A 21,882-nucleotide genomic window follows, 5' to 3' on the forward strand; every position below is an offset into this window, starting at 1 on the left:
TATCAAGCTATAGACAGCCACTGCAGCAGGAGTTCCATCTCTAGCAGGCCAGGGAGCTGACCCACAGGGCGCATCAGACCTCTCCTGTCTCGCCCACTGCTCCCCTCAGCAGTGTATTTCAGTACATCTGCTTGTTCTGCTCCCTACTCTCTCTGGTGAATCTTCTCACCCCCAGGCCCCACCTCCACACCTATGGCTTATGCCCTAGTTCTTGTATGCATAAATAAATCTCTGAAAAATAATAAAATAAAATCAGTGAAAAATAGTCTAAAATCTCATCAAATTTTATTTACTAAATTTGATTTAGTATCATGAAAGGGTCATGCTTGCAAGGATTTCTTCTTTTGGGGTGGTGAGATCAGGGTGTTGTTCCAATTGAGTGTTAGTTTTCCAATGTATGTACACAGTTCACAAGTTCCTAAGAAACCACAGACTATTTAGATTATGAGACTATAACATGAGAGGATTTGTAGAATTAATCATTAGTTCCATGAGGGTGAGAATCACGCAGTTACATTCTAGTATAACAGTTATGATGACACAGGCTGTCAGCGCTCAGTTGGGATAAGATTCACAGTCAAAGGAATCTTCACTCTTAACCTCAACTTCAAAACTGCCCAGACCAACTCAGCACTCAGACTCTCTCTTCAGAATCCATAGCAGTATCAAGCCTTTTTGCAGACAAGCGATTTTACTGATCAAACCTGTATTCCTGCCATTAATGTTCTTGGAACATTTTGTAGGGACCCTATCTGGGGCCCCTGTGACATACATGACACGTGCCATCAATTCCCAGTCTAAGTATTTTAAGACAAAATGACATTGAAGGCTTCATCTTGAATCAGAGTCAAACTGAACACATCCTGAGAACTACTGTTCCATCCTCCTGTTCAATCATCCCTGGAGTTCTTTAGTCTAGGAGTTATTACTCTCACAGCTGCGGAAGGGAAAATGGGCTGAGCAACAACAGAATAAATAAAAAGATCACAATTTTGTCTGGATGCAAAAACTAGGTAGCAGAAAAACCTTAGAATAAGCAAGTCTCTAATATTCTAATTCAAGGATTTTACTTACATGTGTCAGGGCTGATGACTTCTCTAAAAAAATTCTCTACAAATTCAGATAAATACTTAAACTCGTCCACCTTTGCCTGTTCTGCTTGAGGATTTATAAAGCTGAATTTTAACTGTCACATGGAACATCTACATTCTTCAATATGAAATAGAGTAACATTTGCTCAGGACAAGGAGTCCTCACTCCCTAGATTATACTTCTTAAATCATGGAAACGCTCCACATTTGTGGCACTCCCCTGTGGATTTTTCACGTAGTTTTTAATCAATGTAGAGGACACTGAAAGGCATAATTCCAAAGAATCTGTATTATGGAGAAACTACCTGTTGTAATATCACCTGAAAAAGGTGACAATATTGCACCTGCCTTATTCACCCAATCTTGTACAATGTGAAACAAAAATCAACAAAACACTGTATAGAATAGTAGCTGGATTATAATAGCCATGTGCATCATTTTGGGGGGAGGGGAGAAAGAAAACTTTATGTACAAAACTAGGCCAGGAAAGATAACATTCAGAGCTATCTTTGAAAACATTAAAATATTTTTTTGTATGTCTAAAACTTGCTATAATTAGTATGTGTGACATTCGAAATTAAGAAACACTTCTCAATAATAATGTAAGCCAATGCTGAACAGTGAAGAGTGTGGGCTCTGGAATCAATTGGACCTGCGCTCAAGTCCCAGCTCCACCGCCTACTTTATGACCTTTGGTGAGCTCCTTTACTTTTATAAATCGCCATGATTTCAACTGCAAAATCTGAGTCACAGCACTAATATGTCAAGGGTTTTGTGAGGGTCAATTAATGTACATAAAATGGCTAACACTTGCCACCCAATAAATTACAGCTTTGATGAGAAAGACAAGAATTAACAGCTCTATAAAAGCTAAAGAACAGTGGGGACGATGCACTCTTCTCAGAGGGGAAGTAACTGCAAACAACTGACGATACGGAAAGGTTTCTTGATGCCACTTGCTGATACAAAAATGAAAAAACCCGGCCTCCCTGGTGGCGCAAGGGGTTAAGACACAACCTATGAGGCTGTCCGCAGCCTCTTCAACATGAGTTCAATCCCCAGCCAGGGAGCTACCCATATGGCACAGCAGACCTCTCCTGACTTGCTCACTGCTCCCCTCAGCAGTGCATTTCAGTCAGTCTGCTTGTTCTGTTCCCCACTCTATCTCTGGTGGATGGTCTCACCCCCCGCACCTCTGGCCTGTACCCCAGCTCTTGTATGCATGAATAAATCTTTAAAAAAAATGAAAACACCCTCAGGATATCACTCTCCATGCAGTGAGCCAGCTGGGTAAAGCTCGCGGCATCAGTAAGTGGTAGCTCAGGCCTCAGACCCGAGTTAGGCTGTGGTGATGCCTGACCTATGCCATCACAGTGAGCAACATACAACAGAAGAGCATGATTTTGTATATGGCACTGACCACACAGAAGGGACCTTTCTTGCAATGAGCCACATGGAGGCTGCAGGAGAGGAGAGAGCGGACTGAGACATCACAGGGGTTCAGGCCACAAAGATGAACAGGAGGCGCTGCGGCTACACTGGCAAGAAAACGTACTTCAGCTGCTGGGCCACCATGTAAAGGCTAAGGAGGGAAGCCGTGGGCAGCATCGGGGGAGATGTTGACTGAGCCAAGCGGCCGGACAAGTTCTGAGAAGGGCGTAGAGCAAAGGTATGCAGAGTACCACAGAGAGCGAGCGACAGAAGAACAGAAGGTTATGAGCATAGCTGGGGAGAATTCAGTGTGAAAATGTCACCAGTCATTTCTGCTGATACCAAATGCAATCGAGAGAAATATTCTGTTTCATAAAGAGACGATGCATGTTCATACTTTCACATCGGGAGAGGGTGAAGTTAATTAATGAATGTTCTAGAATTCAGGAACAACTGCCCTCTCTGTGGGGTTACCTGAATCCCGGGCAGTCACTGAGAGGCCTATCTGGCCATCTTCAGATTTGGTCTTATTTCAATGGCATCCAGATCCAGGCTCTGCTGACCAGGTTCCCCTCCCCCCACCAGCCTGTCAGTCAGCTTAACCAGACTGACAGAAAGAGAAGGAAACCCTGTGGCCTCCACACTGTAGTAATGACCAGAAAAGTGTTTAGTGCACATAAACATCATTTAAAGTGTTTATACAGAGTTTGAAAGAAAACCAGAGAGGTTCTGAAGAAAAGCAGAAGGCAGAGATGAATACATCTTTGGATATTACTCTGGTTACAATGTTTGTTTATTTTAAAATAAAAACCTCAAGGTATTTGAAATGTCATTGTAGAAGATAATCAAGCCATGTTTTGCAGTTATAAACTTGCTGTGCATTATCAGGATGAGCTCTTTCTTTATACAGAGAAATAGACACTTTTCACTAAACAATTACTTAAGTAAAGGAAAGTGAGCTTTCAAATCTCATGACTTGGCATTTTTATTTTTTAGCTTATGGGGAAAGGGTATGAGGGCATGCTTTGTCAATCTGAATGAAGCCACCTTCCCTTACATCAAGCTTATTAAAGATATTGAATCAGTGGAGAAGAATGAAACAGCAATCTTAATATAGACAGTAATGATGTTAAATGTGCATCGCATACATATATCTCAACCAACTCAGTGGAATTTTCCAATTTATTTCAATCAAAACTTTCCTCAAAAACTGCAACTCATAAGACTGCATTTCGCCAGTTACTCAGCCATCATAAGGGAACCTAATTTTCCAGTGGATAAAATCAAGACTGGAAATGAGCTTAGACTGGATCGTGCCAAGTGTGTGCCATGCGCCAGGCCACACAAACCAGGAAGGGCAAGTGGCAAAGACATGCTCCAAAAGAGATCAAGAAACAAGATCAGGCTTTCTGGTTCCTTCAGAGTACTACTAAGATGAGTCTCCTCTCTTCCAGAGTCTGAGTTTATTCCGCAAGCTCACTGCACAGCAGGGGCCTGGCCTGGGCGAAGTGGCTGGGGAAGCCAGGCAATGAAGGAAATGAGCCGTCTGGCACACACACACACACACACACACACACACACAGGGAAATGCCCTCTCACTCCTAGACCGAAGCTGAGGCTCATGGTGTGGCCCCTACTGAGGACAATTGTGCCCACTGTTATTTTCCAGCACCCCAAACTGTTTCTGGCAGAAAACCCACATTGACTGAATGTTTGGTATGTGAAGAAACACTGACTTCTACTTGGCAAAATACCTATCAGTAGCCACAGGCTGCCGAGTAGCTCTGACAACCCAACTAATCCCATTCTTATATGGCAGAGAGATTAAAAAAAAAGTCTAGGGGCCTCCCTGGTGGCGTACCACACTATGAAGCAATCCGCAGCCTCTGCACTACGAGTTCAATCGCCGGCCAGCCAGGGAGCAACCCACATTGCGAAGCAGACCTCTCCCGTCTCGCCCGCTGCTCCCCTCAGCAGTGTATTTCAGTTGGTCTGCCTGTTCTGTTCCCCGCTCTGTCTCTGGTGAATCCTCTTACCCCCCGCATCTCTGGACTGTACCCCAGTTCTTGTATGCATAAATAAATCTTTAAAAAAAAAAACTAGCAAGATGGCAGCCAAGTGAAGATGACAAGATGGCCTCCTCCATATTTACAACTAAATTGCAGCACAACAAGACGGACAACCCCTGAGAGATGAACAGAGGACTACCACATACATCAAGGACAATGGCCCAGAGGAAAGGGTAGGAAAAGCTGTAACCTAACACTTTGCAGAGACACTGGAGCAGCACAACCCATAGGAGGGAGGCAGAGCTATTGAGCAGAGCCTCCTACAGTTGCTGAGTCTGGGGCACACGCTTAATAGCTATTGAATTAAAGAGGAAATTAAAACAAATAAAAAGCACCTGCAGACTAGTGAATACCAGGATACACGCTACCAGATCCTATGGGCTGAAAAGGGTCTTAAGAGAGAAGGTAACTGCAATACAGACCCACATTAAGAAGCCAGAAAAATCCCAAATAAACTACTTAATATTACACCTAAAGCAACTTGAAAAAGAGGAATAAAGAAGACCTCAGATAAGTAGAAAGAAGAAAATAATAAAAACAAGAGTGCAGGGGCCTCCCTGGTGGCGCCAGGGGTTAAGACACAACCTATGAAGCTCGCTACAGCCACTGCAGTACCAATTCCATCCCCAGCCAGGGAGCTACCCACATGACGCAGCAGGCCTCTCCTGACTTGCCCACTGCTCCCCTCTAAAGTGTATTTCAGTCAGTCTGCCTGTTCTGCTACCCACTCCGTCTCTGGTGAATCCTCTCACCTCCCCCATAACTCTGGCCTGTACCCCAGTTCTTGTATGCATAAATAAATAAATCTTAAAAAAATAAAAGTGCAAGTAAATGAAAAGTTAAAAAAGACTACACAAAGTATCAATGAAACTAAGAGTTGATCAACAAAATTGATAAACCCGCCGCTAGGCTACTGAAGTAGAGAAATTACTGATAAACAGAACTAGCCATGAAAGAGATGACACAGAAATACCAAGAATCCTAAGAGATTACTATGAAGAACTATATGCCAAGAAATCAGTGGAAAAATTTCTAGGGAAATATAGTTTAGCAAAGACTAACCCAAGAAGAACCAGAAGAATTGAAGAAACTGATCACGATCATGGAAATGGAAACAGCAACCACAATCTCAAAAACAAAAGCCCCAGGCCAGACGGCTTTACAAGTGAGCTTTACCACATCTGAAAGCAGAACTCATGCCCATCTTGCTCGAATTACTTTTTAAAATCCACGAGGGTGTGTGAGGGCATGTCCCCAACATATTTCACGATGGCCACATTACCCAAGCACAGACGCACAATAAACACAGCACAGACAACAGATGCAGGATCCCTGATGAACATGGATGCAAAAGTCTTCAACAGAATAACAGCAAACTGGATTCACCAATACAAGGGTCACAGGTCATCATCATGAAGTGACACTTGTCCCAGGGAAATAAGAATGGTTGAATATACATATATCAATGAATATAATACATCAACAAAAGATGAAAATCATATAATCACCCACTTATGATAGAAACTCTAAGCAAGATGGGAATAGAAGTAACCTACTTCAACATAATGAAGGTCACTTATGACAAACCAACAGTCAGTACAATACTGAATGGCAAAAACCTGAAAACTTCCCCTTTAAGATCCAGAACTGAAAGAGTGGCTAAGTGCCAGCCATAGAGGATAAGGCTTTAATAAATATTTTTCAACTAACTGGGGTAAGAGACAAAATAAAATTGTGGTTACCAGGGGTTGAGAGGAGGAGAAATAAGATAATATTTAATGGGGACAGAGTTTCAGTTGGGGATGATGAGAAAGTTCTGGAGAGGATGGTGGTGATGGCTACACAACGCTGTGTATTGATACTTAATGCCACTCAATCTTATGCTTAAATAATTGTTAACACAGGGCCTCCCTAGTGGCACAAGGGGTTAAGACCTATGAAGCTGTCCGCAGCCACTGTAGCACGAGTTCGATCCCTGGCCAGGGAGCTACCCACATGGTGCAGCAGACCTCTCCTGTTTTGCAGTGTATTTCGGTCAGTCTGCCTGTTCTGCGCACACCCACTCTGTCTCTGGTGAGTCCTCTCATCCCCCGCACCTCTGGCCTGTACCCCAGTTCTTGTATGCATAAATAATCTTTTTTTTAAAAAAAGTAATTGTTAACACAGTAACTTTTGCATGCTTTACCACTAGAATAAAAAAAATCCAAAACAAAAATACAGTGTGAAGACAATGGGGGACATTTAGGAAGGTAGGTTGGGGCCACATGCAAAGAACTCTGAATACAAAGTTGAGGGGAATTGTGAACCTGGTAGCCTAGTGCCGCCGAGAGACATTTGGAAGTGTCATGATTTGAAAAGACAGTTTACAGAGATGTAATTGATACTGGTTTTTCACAAAGATCATGCTGAAGTGGATCAGGTGGCCAGAAAGAAGCTGAAAGAAGGGATGTCAATTAAGCTTCTGCTGTGTAAACTATCACCAGCCCAACCCGTGAGGAAATTCTCAGGCTTTCCAAGTCCTGCTAAATCAGAATCATGGCAGTCCCTAAGCCCAAGGAGAGGCCTGCGCACACCAGCTGTGAGAAGCACTGGGTCGGAAGAGCCAGGAGAGCAGGAAGGAAAGGCTGAGGGCCTGCGGCAGGACAGTGGCAAGTAACTGATTGCTGTGACATATCATCTCAGTCGCTCAGGAAACAGAGACCTATAGGTAGCCCAAGGTCACCTGGCTAGTAAGAGACTTGAATCTAGAGAGTCTGGTATTAAAAACTACATGAGACTGCCTCCCACCCCTGTGTCACTGTTTCCAAGACATCTTCCTGGATTTGCACTCTTTCCTTTAAAGATATGTCCTGTGTGCATTAGAATGTAAGCTTCCTCGGGGAGGGGAAGTCTTCCTCTGCATTTTATAGCCAAAGTTACAGAACTGTTCTCCATATAGACAAAACACAGGATTTTTCTTTAATCCATTTAAAAGCACAGAAGTTTAAAATATACAGAATCCATCACCTAGCACGAGAGTGCTGGCGCAAACTATTTGACCACTTTAACAATTCCCCTTTCTCTTCGCAATGCCCACAGCAACAGAATACAGTCCTATACACCCAGATAACAAAAGTGAGGATTCAGAATGCCAAAATTCGGGGCCCCCCTGGTGGCACAGGGGTTAAAGACACAGAACTATCAAGAGATCACCAGCCACCTCAACATGAGTTCAATCCCCGGCCAGGGAGGTGACCCACACATGGCGCAGCAGACCTCTCCTGACTGGCCCGCTGCTCCCCTCAGCAGTATGCTTTAGTCGATCTGCCTGTTCTGTTCCCCACTCTGTCTCTGGTGAATCCTCTCACTCCCCACACCTCTGGCATGTACCCTAGCTCTTGTATGCATAAATAAATAAATCTTAAAAAAAAAAAAGAATGCCAAAATTCAAAGGGATGTGGTCCATAGGAGTCTTGCGATTTTAGAGAATAAATGCTTCCAGAGAAATCCAGCCCATTCAACTTCCAAGGTGAATTCTGTATGAGGCTTACCAACTCTATCATGTCTTGAGATGTTTCAAAGGGTTGGCGTATGGACAGTGGCCTATGGAAGCCTTTACACAAAAAACAGACTCCAAACTTCCTGCAGGTAATGGTTAAAGTCTCACACTACCTTCAACTGGGAAAGTCACCTTCAGTTTGATTCCTAGTAAGGAACAAAGCATATTGACAAGACTTCACTTCCCAGAAAAGCAGAATTAATCTGAAATCTCTGTTGCCCACACGTGTACGCTGTCTTCGCGATAGCTGGAGAACAACAAAATCAAGGAAATTTACCCTGCAGAAATCCAGGTGACAAACAAGATTTTGAGCAGTGCTCGGTCAGCCCGCGGGACCGAGTGCCGTCCCCGTTCCCGAGGCACGTCCTGCAGAACCACAGCAGCCAACCCTTCCAGAAGGAAGCCTAAGCCCTGAGAAGGCAAAAGGAGCTTTACTGACAGAAGATCCGGGGGAACGGCACGTGCTGGCCTTCTGGCTGTCCCAAGGGCACGGTCCCTTCCTAACTGACGCCCTCCTCTGAACAGGCCCGCGCTCCACTACTCCAGGATCAGGATGAGACTGACCTACCTCGGGATTCGAAGAGCAATTTTTTTTTTTCAGTTTTACTGAGGAGTAGCTGACAAACAGAACGGCACATATTGAAGGCACCCGGGATGATGATCTGACCCGTGCACACACTGTGGAATGATGAGCACTGTCATGTTAATTAACATATCCATCACCTCACATAATTGTCTTTTTGTGTGCGATGAGAAGACTTAACAGCCACTCTTTTAGCACACTTCACGTACACAACATCGTATTATTATAGTCAGCAAGTTGCACGGCTTTTTCTCATGGTCCCTACACGTCTAGCTGTGCCACTGTACACCAATCCTGAGTTTCTATTACTCCGCTGTATTTAGTCTTCTTAACTGACCATTTCAAAAAAAACTAGCTAAGAAAGAAGCATCCAGAGATTTTTATCCTCGTTTTCTTTAGACCTTCTTGATTTCCCCTAGACTTGCTATGAATTCTTTGGGGCTAGGACACAGGAGCACACTGTAACGTGAAATACTGAAGTGCTGTGCTTTTTCCCAGTGCATTCCCAGAGCGCCTGCTCCATGCTGGGCTGGCAGTATCGGGCCGAGAAATCCGGAGATGTGGGCGATACAGTCTCTGCCCTCATGAAGTTCACAGTCAGTAAGGGAAGGAATACAAAGCAGTAACTACAACCCCATCACGTTAAACAGTCTGTGAATTCCAAAAGACATGTAAAACTGAAAAACACTGCACAATTTTCCACTTAATTAGGAAGAGGACATCGCTATTATCCTTTTCTTTGAAATTACAAAGAACTAGTGTGGGACTCCCTCAGAATCTTCCAACCCCTTGCCTGGCCCCTTGGAGATGACAGCACCCTCATTATAATTTTTTTTTTATATTAAAGCAATAAACCTCCCTTCGAGTGGGGCTCAGACTCAACCACATCTAACGAATTCAGTTTGACAGTGGTGAGAAAAGATTTTACAAAAATATTAAATGAGGTGATAACATCAGGCAACATGAAGCACTGACTAGATCCCAGACACTACTCGTATCTTCCCCGCGTTCCACATGAAGAAACTGGGGTCTGGAGAGGTTAGCTGCCTTTCACAAGGCCACCTGAGAGTCAGCGGGTAGCTGCGTGATCACTCGCTGGCGTGCCGCCTCTCCATGACTTGCACTGGCCCTTTCTCAACACTCCAGCCAATCTGCCAAGTGTCAGGTGCCATCCCCTGCCTACCCTCTTTGTGCCCTCCCTTGCATTCGCCATCCGTGACCTTGCAGCCACCTAGAAATAAGCACAAACAGCTCGTGTTTCTCTCAATTTTGGCGCCCCAGCCCCTCAACACATGACTTTGAAGTTCTGGAGCAATCACATTTATGCCCAATAACCTTTCTGCGATTGATCATGTCCTTGAAATTCAACAAAAATCATAAATATGCTGACAAGCTGTCTAAACACATCAGCGTCCTGTGCTGAAAAACATAGGGGAGTTTGGTTTCTATCCCAGACTGGCGAGAGCCCAGGCCCCTGACGGTGATTTGTGAGACCTCAGATTTAAATGTTTGAGACTCTCTGGTCTATAGCAAAGGGTGACAGTCTGGGGTATTTCAAGACTCCGCACGGCATCGCTCAACACTCTGCAGGCAGTAAGGATTCGAGATACACTTCGCGGACGCCCTCCCACCTCGTCCCCTCTCCCACGGCTGCAGGCGCCGGGCGCGCAGTCCCTGCCGTGCACCTCCGGCAGAGCTCCCCGGGGGACGGCGGCATCAACCGAGGGTGGTGCTCTGGGGGTCACCGAGATCCAAGCACACGTCGTTGAGAATGTCGTCCCCGCAGCCTCCTGGAGTCAGGTGCTCACGCAGAAAAACTCCCCTGTCCACCTTCGCAGTCACACCGTCCTGTGTCGGCGACTCCTGGACACTGCACGGGTCGGAGCGAACAGAGCGGCGTCCCTCGCCACCTTTCCTGCTCGGTCACGGACACTTTCTTCCTCTCCCTGCTCTTTCTCCCCGCCCCCCCCCCCCCCCCCAGTTAGGCCCTATGTTCCATTACCGGTGCATCTCTAAAAGAACCAACCTGGGAATTCATCAGAAATTAAGAATGAGAAACTCAGAGTGACTGCAAGAGAAGAGGGAAATTGTGAAAAAGAAAAGGTCAACAGAAAAAAAAAATCTCTCCTTGTGATATCCCGGTTCTCTCTACTAGATAGTCTGAAGTGAAAAAAAAAAAAAAAGAGTCTGAGCAAACTCCATCGTGGAAGTAAAGGCAGCTGCCCCTGCCGCCCACCACATCTTTCCTGAAGAGTCATGAGCGGGTCTAATCCCGTTTGTTCATTTAACAGGTGCGCGTCACCGCGTTCCACAGCAGCCTCCGGGGGATAAAAAGCTGAAGGAAATACGGGCCGCCCTCTGAAGATCAGCCTGGGAAATGGGTAACTAATTAGAACGCACGGTCTAGAATGTAATAGGCAAAATTACAGTTACACGAAAAGCTCTGGAAGCCGGGAGGAGGGACGAGAGCAGCGGCGCCCACAGGAACACAGAAACAGACACGGCGCGGCGGCGCAAGGCTGCTGGGCCCGGGGAGCACAGGCTTAGGGTAACACTGCCTCTGAAATGCCAGCCCTTAAATTCTGCCACAGGAAGCTCAGGCCCGCACAAAAGCCAAGGAATACCTTATTCTTTGACTCAGAGTCCACAGATCTGCATAGTACTTTTACAACTCTCCCACGACTCCTCACGCAGGGGGTAACATTTTCTTGCACACTGCATGACAATTTATGGAAACTGAAGGTTATTCGAGTCACTCACTTCTCAAACATTTATAAAAGTGACCAAGATACAACACAACTAAGGTACTCAGGAACTTACATCAAACTTTCATTTTTTTAAACTTATAAGCCTTTACTGGCTCATAAGATAAATACTTAATATAAAATTGTTCATATCACACCTACGAGATGTGCACACGGTGCAGCAGACCTCTCCTGTCTCACCCACTGCTCCCCTCAGCAGTGTATTTCGATCAGTTCTGCCTGTTCTGCTCCCCACTCTGTCTCTGGTGAATCCTCTCACCCCCGCACCTCTGGCCTGTACCCCAGTTCTTGTGTGCATAAATAAATAGATCTTTAAAAATAAATAAATCCAGGAGGCCAGTTTCTGAACAGACTAGAGGTACCACAGGAGTTCTTGGCTACCTTCACACCTGCTGAAGCCTAAATCAAACATCCATGGTCAGGTCTGAATTGTGCGGTTATCTTCTGGTATTATTCTTGCTCAGAACCTAGGGTTCTGAATCTTCCTGGGGAATTCCAAGAACACCAGAGCCAAATGTTACCCCTCATGTCTACAAAGCGATCTGATATATATAACCCAGACTTTCCTAAAGGTCATTGCTCCCACAGAACACTAACAACAATGGAAATTAATAGGTATGAAGCAAAAAATATTTAAAAATGAAATGTTCCTTGGTTGGGTACATTTGGAAGACGCTGACTTACATATAAAGAAGCAGATTTCTTAATTATAAGACATCTCTGGCCTTTTCATAGGGTTAGAAAAATCAGGAAGCTACGAGATGACTTCAGTGTATTCGTCCTGTTTTCAGACTGGGTCTCTAACTGCAGATGTTCCCATTTGTGTTTCATCTGGAAGATAGCTGTGCTCAACTGCAAATTTCTGACAAGGGACTAAGAAGGTCAAACCAGCTTTAGAGAGATGATGCCGGAAGCACAAGCGCACAGGCCCAGGAAAGGCGTGAGTCTAGAAGGTGGAGGCTGCAGAAGGGAGAAGACAAAGTAGTTGCCCGAGGATGGATTTCAGACGCGCTCTAAAGCAGACTGGCATGGGAAGGGACAAAGACCAAGTCAAAGGGCAGAGGTAATAAACACTACCATCAGGGTCTGGGGAAGCGGGAGGGAGCTGAAGGGGTTGAAGATCAGAAAGCCACACATGTTCTTCACTAAAGGGAAACTGAGTTATGAATGAATCTGGAAAGAAAATTCACCAACCATGGGTTCTCTTGGCTGTTTAGGCATTAATGAAATGTGCAAGAAAACAGACCCTCTACAATCTGAGCACACAAACATGAAAGATGGTAGACCGATAACTCGGAGATCTTTCTCAGTGGGGAGAGTCCATGAATCCACAAGACACGTGCACAGAGGCTATCTGACTAGCCATAGGAGTGCCCAAAGGGAGTAGGCTGCGGAGGAGAAGACAAAACATTGGAAAGACTCCAATGGAGAACGGCGGGAAGCAGCAGCATCGAGGAAGAGAGCCAACGCAAGCGAGGAGGTGAGCACAGAGGGAGCTTGGGCTGCAGCAAGGAAGCCAGGGTCAAGGAGAAACTGGGAAGGAACTGTAAACAGCAGATAAAAAGGAAATCTATTTTGCATAACGTCAAAGAACATCTTCAGCACTCCAGAACCCGATGTCACTTCAAGCTGTTTCATCTGAGGAACAGTATGTTCTCCACCAGTATCTTAAATGCAAGGAGTTTTTGCCAGTGTTCAATTCATTAGCAATGGCCTGTACAAACCCATGTTGATCTGCATTTGTTCTAGAAATACCTAGCTGGGGTGAACACCATGCATAAAGTCTATCTGCCTAGAAAGGCCAACTTAAGCTGGCCTGTCTCAGGGACACTCTGGACAAAGAAGAGGGAATTGCATAGGTGGTCAGCTTAGTATAGCTTCTGTCCGAGGCTGCACAGTGTTCAAAGGGCAATTCTCCAACCTGGCAGCATAAACCTAATTGAGAATTTTTGACCCCAAGACTTCAGTGGACCACTTTACTAGCTGACAATTCACAGTGGAAGAATGAATGAGCTATCTCCTTCGGGTAAAGTTAACAGGCCTGCCAGCTTACAGGAGAGGCAGGACAACGGTCAGCCACAGACCCAACAGGTCAGGTACTCTGTTCCAGAACGCCACCACCAGTGCTCCTGTATGCATGCTGTGCGCACACTTCTACAGACAAAGGTCCCAGCTCAGTCGACACATGGGAGAGGGGCTGAGGGATTTGGGGGAAGTAGGTCCCCACAATGCCTCCCAGAAAAACCAAAACTTTTCAGCACCACAGAACCCTTAGACAGTTTTGTAATCATTTCCCATTCAAATGAGGGGAAAGAGCCCGACTTTTGATTTCTTTTGCGATTTCATTTTTTAAAAAGAAATTTTAGTTTTCATATTTTCAAGTGCTGAATTTACCAACTAGAAGAGAAGAAACAATGCAAACATAACTCTGCAACCGAGCAGAAGACATTACCATTTCAGCTGGTTTCTTTCCAGTCTTTTTAAAGCAGCTGTGAAAACCCTGTAAATACAGTTTGTTCTCAGGAAAGTTCTAACTGGCCCCTATTTTTCAGCTACAAAGAAGTCTTTTACAAGTTGGGTGGTTTCTCCTAACTTATCTTAGCCTTACCACCTCAAGGTAACTCCCCAGCCAAAGCCCCAGTTCTCCTGAATTGTGGTCCTCTGTTCCATATACCCTAGGCTGCCTTATGCATAAAAGGAGAGAAACTGTCTCCCAGAATCTGCTGAATAACTTTTCTTTTTAGAAAAGGAGCCATGCCCACGAATGAAAACCCACATGCAATAAAAAGAATTTAAGATTGAAACGTGGGGCCTCCCTGGCGGCACAAGGGGGTAAGCACCATACTATGAAGCAATTCACAGCCTCAGCAGCATGAGTTCAATCCCTGGCTGGCCAGGGAGCAACCTACATGGTGTGGCAGACCTCTCCTGACTTGCCCGCTGCTCCCCTCAGCAGTGTACTTCGGTCAGTCTGTCTGTTCTGTTCCCCGCTCTGTATCCGGTGAGTCCTCTCACTGCCCCCCAACACCTCTGGCCTGTACCTCAGCTCTTGTATGCATACATAAAAATAAATCTTTAAAAAAAAGAAAAGAAAAAGATTGATATGACTTATATGTCAATAGCACATGAAAAATTAAATACACACACACACACACACACACACTAATTTGGTAAAAGGACCTCGAATTAGCCATGCAGTTTTCAATTCAGAAAGAGAGGCCACAGAACCCTGCCTCTTCCTGTATAAAAGGCTGGCCCTCTGCCCTCAGCAGGAATTCACCCCCATCCTCCAGTTGAGCCCAGATCTCTCCCACACAATTCCTTGCCAGGTACTGATGGTTCACACAAAGCACGGGAGAGAGCCCCTGCAAGTGCCCTGGCTCCCCGCTCAGCTCCCTTCAAACACCTCCTGTGATCACAGTGGTTTTGCCTGAAAAAATTCAACTTGTTTCTTCAGGAATCTACAGAAAAATGAGACAGTTCGCACTGAGTGTTTCCAGAGTCTTCATGTTGACTGACTATGAATTTGACCTCCAAGTACAATCATTGTGTGCAGGCAGATACTTTTATTTCACATTCAAAAGCCTGTCTGTTTCTTTAAAGCTTTCCCATTTTAAAATGCTGTGTGGTCCATGCCACTGGGCAAGGTCTCACCTAGGTTTCTTGAGAATATCAGCAAATAGAGCTGATCCAAGAGAAGGAAGAGAGTAAACAGCCTTTCCATAGTCCCGTCTGCACAGGAGTCAGTAATGTTTTGAAGCAGCCAGGGCTCTGCCTGGTGAGGAGAGTGAGGTCCCCCGACTCATCATTCACACCAAGGGACATGTGTTGCTTTCTAGGGAAAACAAGTGACTCTTAGGAGAGTTCATTCTCCCAAATGGGAGACCGGAAGTTAGAGGTAGGCAAGCTAGAAAAAAAAATACACTTACTTTAATTCACACTATGAAAATTATTAATCCAGTGACTTCACTAGAGATTGCAAAACTAAACCATGCTGTTCAAGCCAGAATGCACAGGCTCCAGTTCCACTCTGCACTAGTCATGTGACCTCAACAAGTCACCCGGCCTCTCTGAGCATCTGTAAAATGATGCTAAGGCCTGACCTCCCTACCTCACACATGGTCACCCTCACGAGGATCCGATACCATTAAGGAAAAGTCTGATGACAAGTTTAAGGTCTAAGGTACATTGCATACCCACATATTTGATGAATGCCTCAAATGATAAGGTTCACCTTACCAAGAGACAGGCAGCGCAGCTGGAAGACACACTGGGAGACAAGCAGTTGAGAAGACACACCTCTCAGATGGTTTTCTCCTAAAAAAACAACAGCATTCATGAATTCAATAAATAGTGCAGCAAGTAAAGCATACACCTTTCAAAATAAATTTTCAAGGGAAAATCTCAGAACATTGTGTGCATACATATATTATGGTTAAATATCAATGCAGAGAGAAGAACACTAATCAAATTCATGAATTTATGCTTTAATTTCCAAAGCTAAATATTAGCTTGATTGAGCAATATCTAGTGTGCCTCGATCTTGGGAATTAGCATATGAAAGCGCTGACTGCCCTTAGCTCTCTGCCCTCCCAGAGGTAGTACTGGTATATTTAAATATGGGGTACATTTATTAGCAGTCATGAACACTCTATAATCAAAGAACAACCTGTTACTTAAACAATGTGCTTAATTGTTATAAATAGAATCAGAAGAACACCTCATCAACCTCCAAGGCATCCCTTCCCTAGTGGGACATTAGCTAGACTCAAGTCAGGACACATCCTCCATAAATAGTGACGCAAACAACAAGAATATTCTATTTCTCATAAACGACACGTGTAAGTCAATTTTTATTTATGAAGTGTTTGGGGACAGTCTTACAAGCTCCTAAGCTCTCGGGAAGCACACTCGGCTTCCTTGTAGGTTGTAAACTGGGGCCCACTTCACCGGCTGCCTCTGTATGTCTGCTCTGTGCAAAACCCTGACAATCGCTTGGCTTTCAAAAGATGTTCTGGGATTATCACCTTTGAAACACAGCGGGAGCCCGTGTAGTGCACAGCTTGCCAGCGTCACATTCAGACACAGCCTCAGTCACCTGGGTGTGACAGGAGACAGCAGTTTTTCACGGCTGAAACAGGGAGGCAGGCATGACTCAGTCTTCCTACACCGGAGCTATAAAGAGGCATTAAGAGTCCACCGAAGCCTCGGCCAAGGGGGACTCTCCATGACTCCGGGTGTGTATTTCCTGCCCAGATTGCCCTCATGACCTCAGCCCCAGGAGGCTTCCTAGACATGCCACCAGTACCTCACACTCATGATTAAACCTGCCCCCCGCCACTGCTCTGGCTTCAGAGTTCCCCAACTCAATGAGCGGAACTAGCCAGGCAAGCAAGCCGAGCTACCAGGCCTCTCTGAACAGCCACGGCGCCCTCACCCAAATCTAGTCCGTGCCAGCTCATTCTCAGAGCACTTCCATGGCTCCCTTCTGCCTAAGAAATGAAAGACAGCTCCTCAAACCCACTCACCCTCCAGATGCCTCCTCCACCGGCCCCAGGACTAGCCCCCTCATTCGGTCACCTCCTGTTCTCCAGTGCACCACATTTCTCCACTCCTCCCTGCCTTGGTTCACACATGCCCTTCCTGCTGCCGGCTCCTGACAGGGCCCAACTCATCTCCACAGCCCAATCCCCTCTCAGGAAGGTGCGTGTAGACCAGGCCCCCCCAAGGCCAGCCAGTCACCCTGTCCTCGGAGCGCCCATGCTTAGCCACAATGCCAGCCCATGGGACAGAATCACTGCTTTCTAGGTGCTTCTGCCCCACTACACTGTGGGCTCCAGAGCGCAGCGCCTCTGGCTGCCCCCGGGGTGCCTGTGGCCCCTGAAGGAGCACCGGCTGGAGGGAGCTGACGCTAAACCCGCAGGGGGACACTACTCAGACTTCCACCACAGTGCGCTGCACCAAGGCCCCCCACCGCCGTGATCACCTTCTCAAAGGACGCGCTTTCCGCAAAGGAAAGAGGAGGAGGATGTTTAGCCGTTTTCTTTCCCGCCTCTCTAGAAACTCGGGACTTCTGCATTGTTTTATAAACAACTTGCACACAATGGCCCTGGCCAGCTGCTGCCTGCGGGGTGACTGAAACAAACCGCTGCCTGCCGCCTGCCACCTGCCTGCGCGGGACGGGGACGCTCAGGCCAGGGCGCTCCCTCCCCGCACGGCCACCGCCCCGGGGGAGGCGAAAACTCCGTCGGGCCACCCCGCGGGCTGAGCCTCAGTCTCCGCCCGACCTCCCGAGCCGGGCCGCCACCTCCACGCCGGGACCGCGAGGCGCGTGCGGCCGGAGTCCCGGGAGCCGGAAGCGCGCGGCCCGGCTGCGGCGTCTGCGGAGACCCGAGGCGGCTCCGAACGAGCCCCAGAAACGGCGACGTGCCCGGGAGTAAAACGGCGTCGGGGCGAGGGGGGCAAAAGCGCGGCCCCTGCGGACCAGCGCGCGCCCGTCCCGCCGCCCACTGGCAGCCCGCGGGCCCCGCCGCCCCCCAGACCCCGGCGGCCGCGCGCCCAGCCGGAGCCGGAGCCGGAGCCGGAGCCCGCGCCGCCCCGCCCCGCCCGCCGCGCTCATCCCGGGGAAGGGGAAGAACGACCCCAACTTCCCTTCGGGACGATGCAAACGCTCGCGGGAGGCCAGAGGGAGGCCACGCGACCCGTCCCGCCCTGGCACGCAAGCCCAGCCACCGCCACCGGCACCCCAGCCGCGCCCCCGGCCGCGCCCCCCAGCCAGGAGCATCTCCGTCCGCGGGCAGCACCTACGGGGCGAAGCCAGGTTGTGCGTGGCTCGCGGCAAAACTAGAGGCGCACTGGCACCAGGTCCCCCTCCAGCTGGAGGGTTCCTCTGTGCAACCACTGCAGGACACCCCGGTTCTAGTCACAGAAGGGCTCAAAGCCGCCGCCGCGGCACCTCCTGCCCAGCAGCCCTGAAGGCGCCCCCTTTCTCTGGCTGCAGGCAAGAAACACCCCAAACATCCCGATATGCTTCTCTCCCGCCCAAGCCGGCTCCAAGCCTCAGAGGGGATGGTTCCCAGAACGCCAGTTCTCACACTGGGGTGCAGGCGGTGGGGGGGGGATCCCCGCTGCGCAGCCCGCCCCCACCCTGGCACAAGTGGCCACTGATGCCCGCGCCTCGTCGCTCGGGGGTTGAGGGCCCCCCACACCCACTGTCCATCGCCACGTCACCGGGCCTCTCGAGCGAGCCAGTTGGGCTTCCAGCTCCTGCAGCCCGCCCGCACGAACCCCGCGCCCCTCAGCGGAGCTGGGGTTTAGATGCCCCCTGCAACCTTCTGGAAGTTTCCAAAGAATCCGCAAAAGCGGCCTCCAGAAGCGCCACCTAGGAGGGCAGCCCCATGGAGGCCTCAAAAACGCCAGCTTCCCTGGGGCACCCCACGGGCCCCCGACCAACCCAAGTGCAGGGGTGACGGGTTTCGGCGAGGCACCCACCCTGAAGCCACGCGAAGGGGCCTCACAGGCCAAGGCAGGACCGGCATTCTGAGGGGAACCCGCTGAGGAGACATCTGCTCTCTGAGGGGCCCACACCCCCCTGAGGGGACCCCCCGCTCACCGAGGGGCACCCCAGGGGTCCCCTGCTCAACCGAGGGGCACATGTTCTGAAAAGGCCCGCTCTGGCCTACCGGGCACTGGCTCACCGAAGAAGCACACACTCCCTCAGAAGACACCCGCTCTGAGGAGACACCCGCCCCTGAGGGAACACCCGCTCACCCAGGGTCCCACCCGCACCTCACCCGCCACGAGGGAAAATGGCTCCGCCGCCGCCAAGACTGCCCTCACCTCCTCGAAGCCTCCGAGGTCGCCCGCCACACAGGCCATGGGGCAGAGACAGCGCCCTCAGCGACGAGCGCGCTCTCCTGCCACGTCAGCCCCAAGTGGCACGCAGCCTACGCACCTCCCAGAATGCCCAGCGGGAGCCCGAGCATTTCCGTGCCCCCCCATCCAAGCCACCGCTTCCGGCCCCGCCCCGCCGCCCCCCACGTAGAGCCCCAGATACTACTTCCAGGGCCCCGTGGGCGTGGGGTTCCAGATACCACTTCCGGGGTCCCCCTCCCCCAGGGGTAGGGTTCCAGATACCACCTCTGGGGCCAAGCTCGGCTTCCACAGGGGTGGGCCCCCCCCCACCAAGAACCCCATGTGCGAGCTGCCCGGCCAGGGGTGCGAGCCAGAGGCTGGCCTCCGCCCCTGCGCCGTGGGGGGCCTCAATGGGACCCCGAGAGACCCACATCCCTCGGGGTCCAGAGTGGGTCACAGGCAGCGCCATGCAGGGTGGGCCTGGCATGAAGCCTGGGGATCCCAGCCCGTCCCCGCGGGCCATCGCCTGCTGTCCCGGACAGACGCCTGCCACCCTGCCCCCCAACTCCGTGGTCATCTCCAGCCGGTTGCTAAAAGCCCTGGCCGCCTCCCTCAGCCACCGGTCCTGCAGTGAATGCCTGGAGCACCGGAGTTAGCCCCCTTGTCTGCCCAGCGTGCAAGATCGAGAACCAGCTTTGCAATCCAGCACTTAATGCAGGACAAGAAAAGCAAATACTGATTTAACAGCACCATTAATATTAAGCTTTAGTCATTCAAAGTGCCGACGCCTGCCCCTCGGCCAAGGAGGACAGGTCCAGAGCTTTCCCCCTCGTAGGCGATTCTTCCTGGTTTCAACACCAAGCCACTCAAAATCATTTCACCACGTACACGTACATCAAAGCATCCTGGTGTACTCCTTAAATACATGTTCTTTTTTTATTTGTCGCCCATTCCTCAATAAAGGGGTGGGGGGGTACGCTGAAGGATGGTCTTCGGATGCATTCTTTTCTCCGTGCTAAAACGAAAGATCCTAAACTTCTTTGGCGTTCAGAAAGAAGCTCGTAAACTCGGCTTCAGGAGGCACATCTGAAAACAGCGTGAATTTCCCTAAAAGCGTTTTGAATAGAACATTCTGACTTGTCGCGGTCTTACAACTTTCGGGCCCCACAAACTTAATTATTAAGTGTAAAAGCTTCGGCATGGCCTGACGTCTGAATGACAGAGCAAAGAGCTGTTTAACGAGGCAGATCTTCATGTAACGCTTCTGAAATCCTAACGCACCACGTCTCGCGGGGGCAGAAAACCACGTCCCCTCTCCCCACACCCCTGTCCCTGGATTCTTTCAGAGCCAGATGACATGCAAGGGGGTGGTGGCAACCTGTACGGATCGATGCCTGTCATTTGCAAAACATGTCATCAGCATTAATTAACTTTAATTATGCAATTAGTACTGAGTTGTCAGCGACAACGTTCAAAAGAGGGACTTTAACTGCATTAATCCTAATAACGATCAGCCAAGCTTCCTCGGAAACGAGGCATGACTACCCCCCAAAGCAGAGAGATTAACAGCAACAGAGCAGAGTGGGAAGAGCTTGGGCTGAAGTGGAAACACTGCCTGGTCCTGGAGAATGTAATCAACGTCTCTGAAGCCAGAGCCCTCTCCACATCGTGCGGGATGATTAATGGTACTCGCTTCATACAAGTGGGAGGGTGTAATGGGACGGTACATGCAAATGCCTGGAAAGGGATCTGGCAGGACGGTGGCCCTGGTCAATGAGGCATTAATGACCATCAGGGACCACTATAAGGGGAGAGCTTGCGGACATCGGTCCCCCGCTGGACACACCATGGCGATTTGAGGACCTGCCACCTGAACCTCTGGCCTTGCTTAGAAGTACCTTACCTCAGGTCTCTCCCGCATGGAACTGGCCAACAGCCGTGAGTAGGCACCCTCAGAAAAACAGCATTCACGAGTAACTCTGCAGCAGGCCCCCAAAGTCCACGGAACTCTCCAAAGAAATTTCCTGGAAGACAAAACCAAACCAAACCAAATAAAACAAACTAAAACAAAACCCAAGGGATGTAAGGTTTTATCTCCGTGTGGTTCCCAAACTGCCAGTTGTTTGTTTTGTCTCCCCCAAATGGTAAGTATCTCATTCACACCTCTTGAGAGAAAAGAGAACACTTGTACCAAATTGCCATCAAGTGTCTCCTTGCCTGTGAGGAGACCTACACTCTCGTCCACCTCCGCTTCCTCCCCATGCGCATGGAGCTGGGGTGATTATAGCCTCCCCCGGCTGAAGTAGTCTGATCAATGCATGATTGGAGTTTCCACTAAAAGTCCCCCATTTTCCTGGTATAATATTAATATACAGTTGTATACCTTATTTAAGTATGGCCTGTTTTACTTGTGGGAAGATTCGGTGATAAATACAGGGGAGGAACTTAAGGAGCGCTCTTTTCATTTATTTTGAATTTGTAAAAAAACAATGAATTTGGAAGTATATAGCTTGTAGAGAATGGCCTGGATTTTGTTACGTACAACAAAGTC

The 21,882-nt window shown here is 48.6% G+C and overlaps 1 protein-coding gene across 8 annotated transcripts in view; it reads right to left on the reverse strand.

The window, feature by feature from the left end:
• Nucleotides 1-21,882, reverse strand: part of PASD1 (PAS domain containing repressor 1) — a 73,866-nt gene that overhangs the window by 50,837 nt on the left and 1,147 nt on the right. For 3 of the 8 annotated variants that reach the window (XM_037511819.2, XM_037511818.2, XM_037511812.2), the window contains exons 1-3: nucleotides 19,317-19,425; nucleotides 16,505-16,608; nucleotides 15,717-15,794 (exon numbers count right to left, since the gene is read on the reverse strand). The gene's annotated coding sequence lies outside the window, so the exon portion shown is untranslated. Of the gene's footprint in view, nucleotides 1-1,074; nucleotides 1,177-15,131; nucleotides 15,154-15,716; nucleotides 15,795-16,504; nucleotides 16,609-19,316; nucleotides 19,426-21,234; nucleotides 21,356-21,882 lie in introns of those variants that run through there. The other 5 variants (XM_037511814.2, XM_037511815.2, XM_037511813.2 and 2 more) reach the window with 5 other exon arrangements.

The sequence above is a fragment of the Talpa occidentalis genome, unplaced genomic scaffold (genome assembly GCF_014898055.3).
Source record: "Talpa occidentalis isolate TD23 unplaced genomic scaffold, MPIMG_talOcc4v2.1 talOcc4.15, whole genome shotgun sequence".
In the NCBI taxonomy this organism is placed as follows: Eukaryota; Metazoa; Chordata; class Mammalia; order Eulipotyphla; family Talpidae; genus Talpa; species Talpa occidentalis.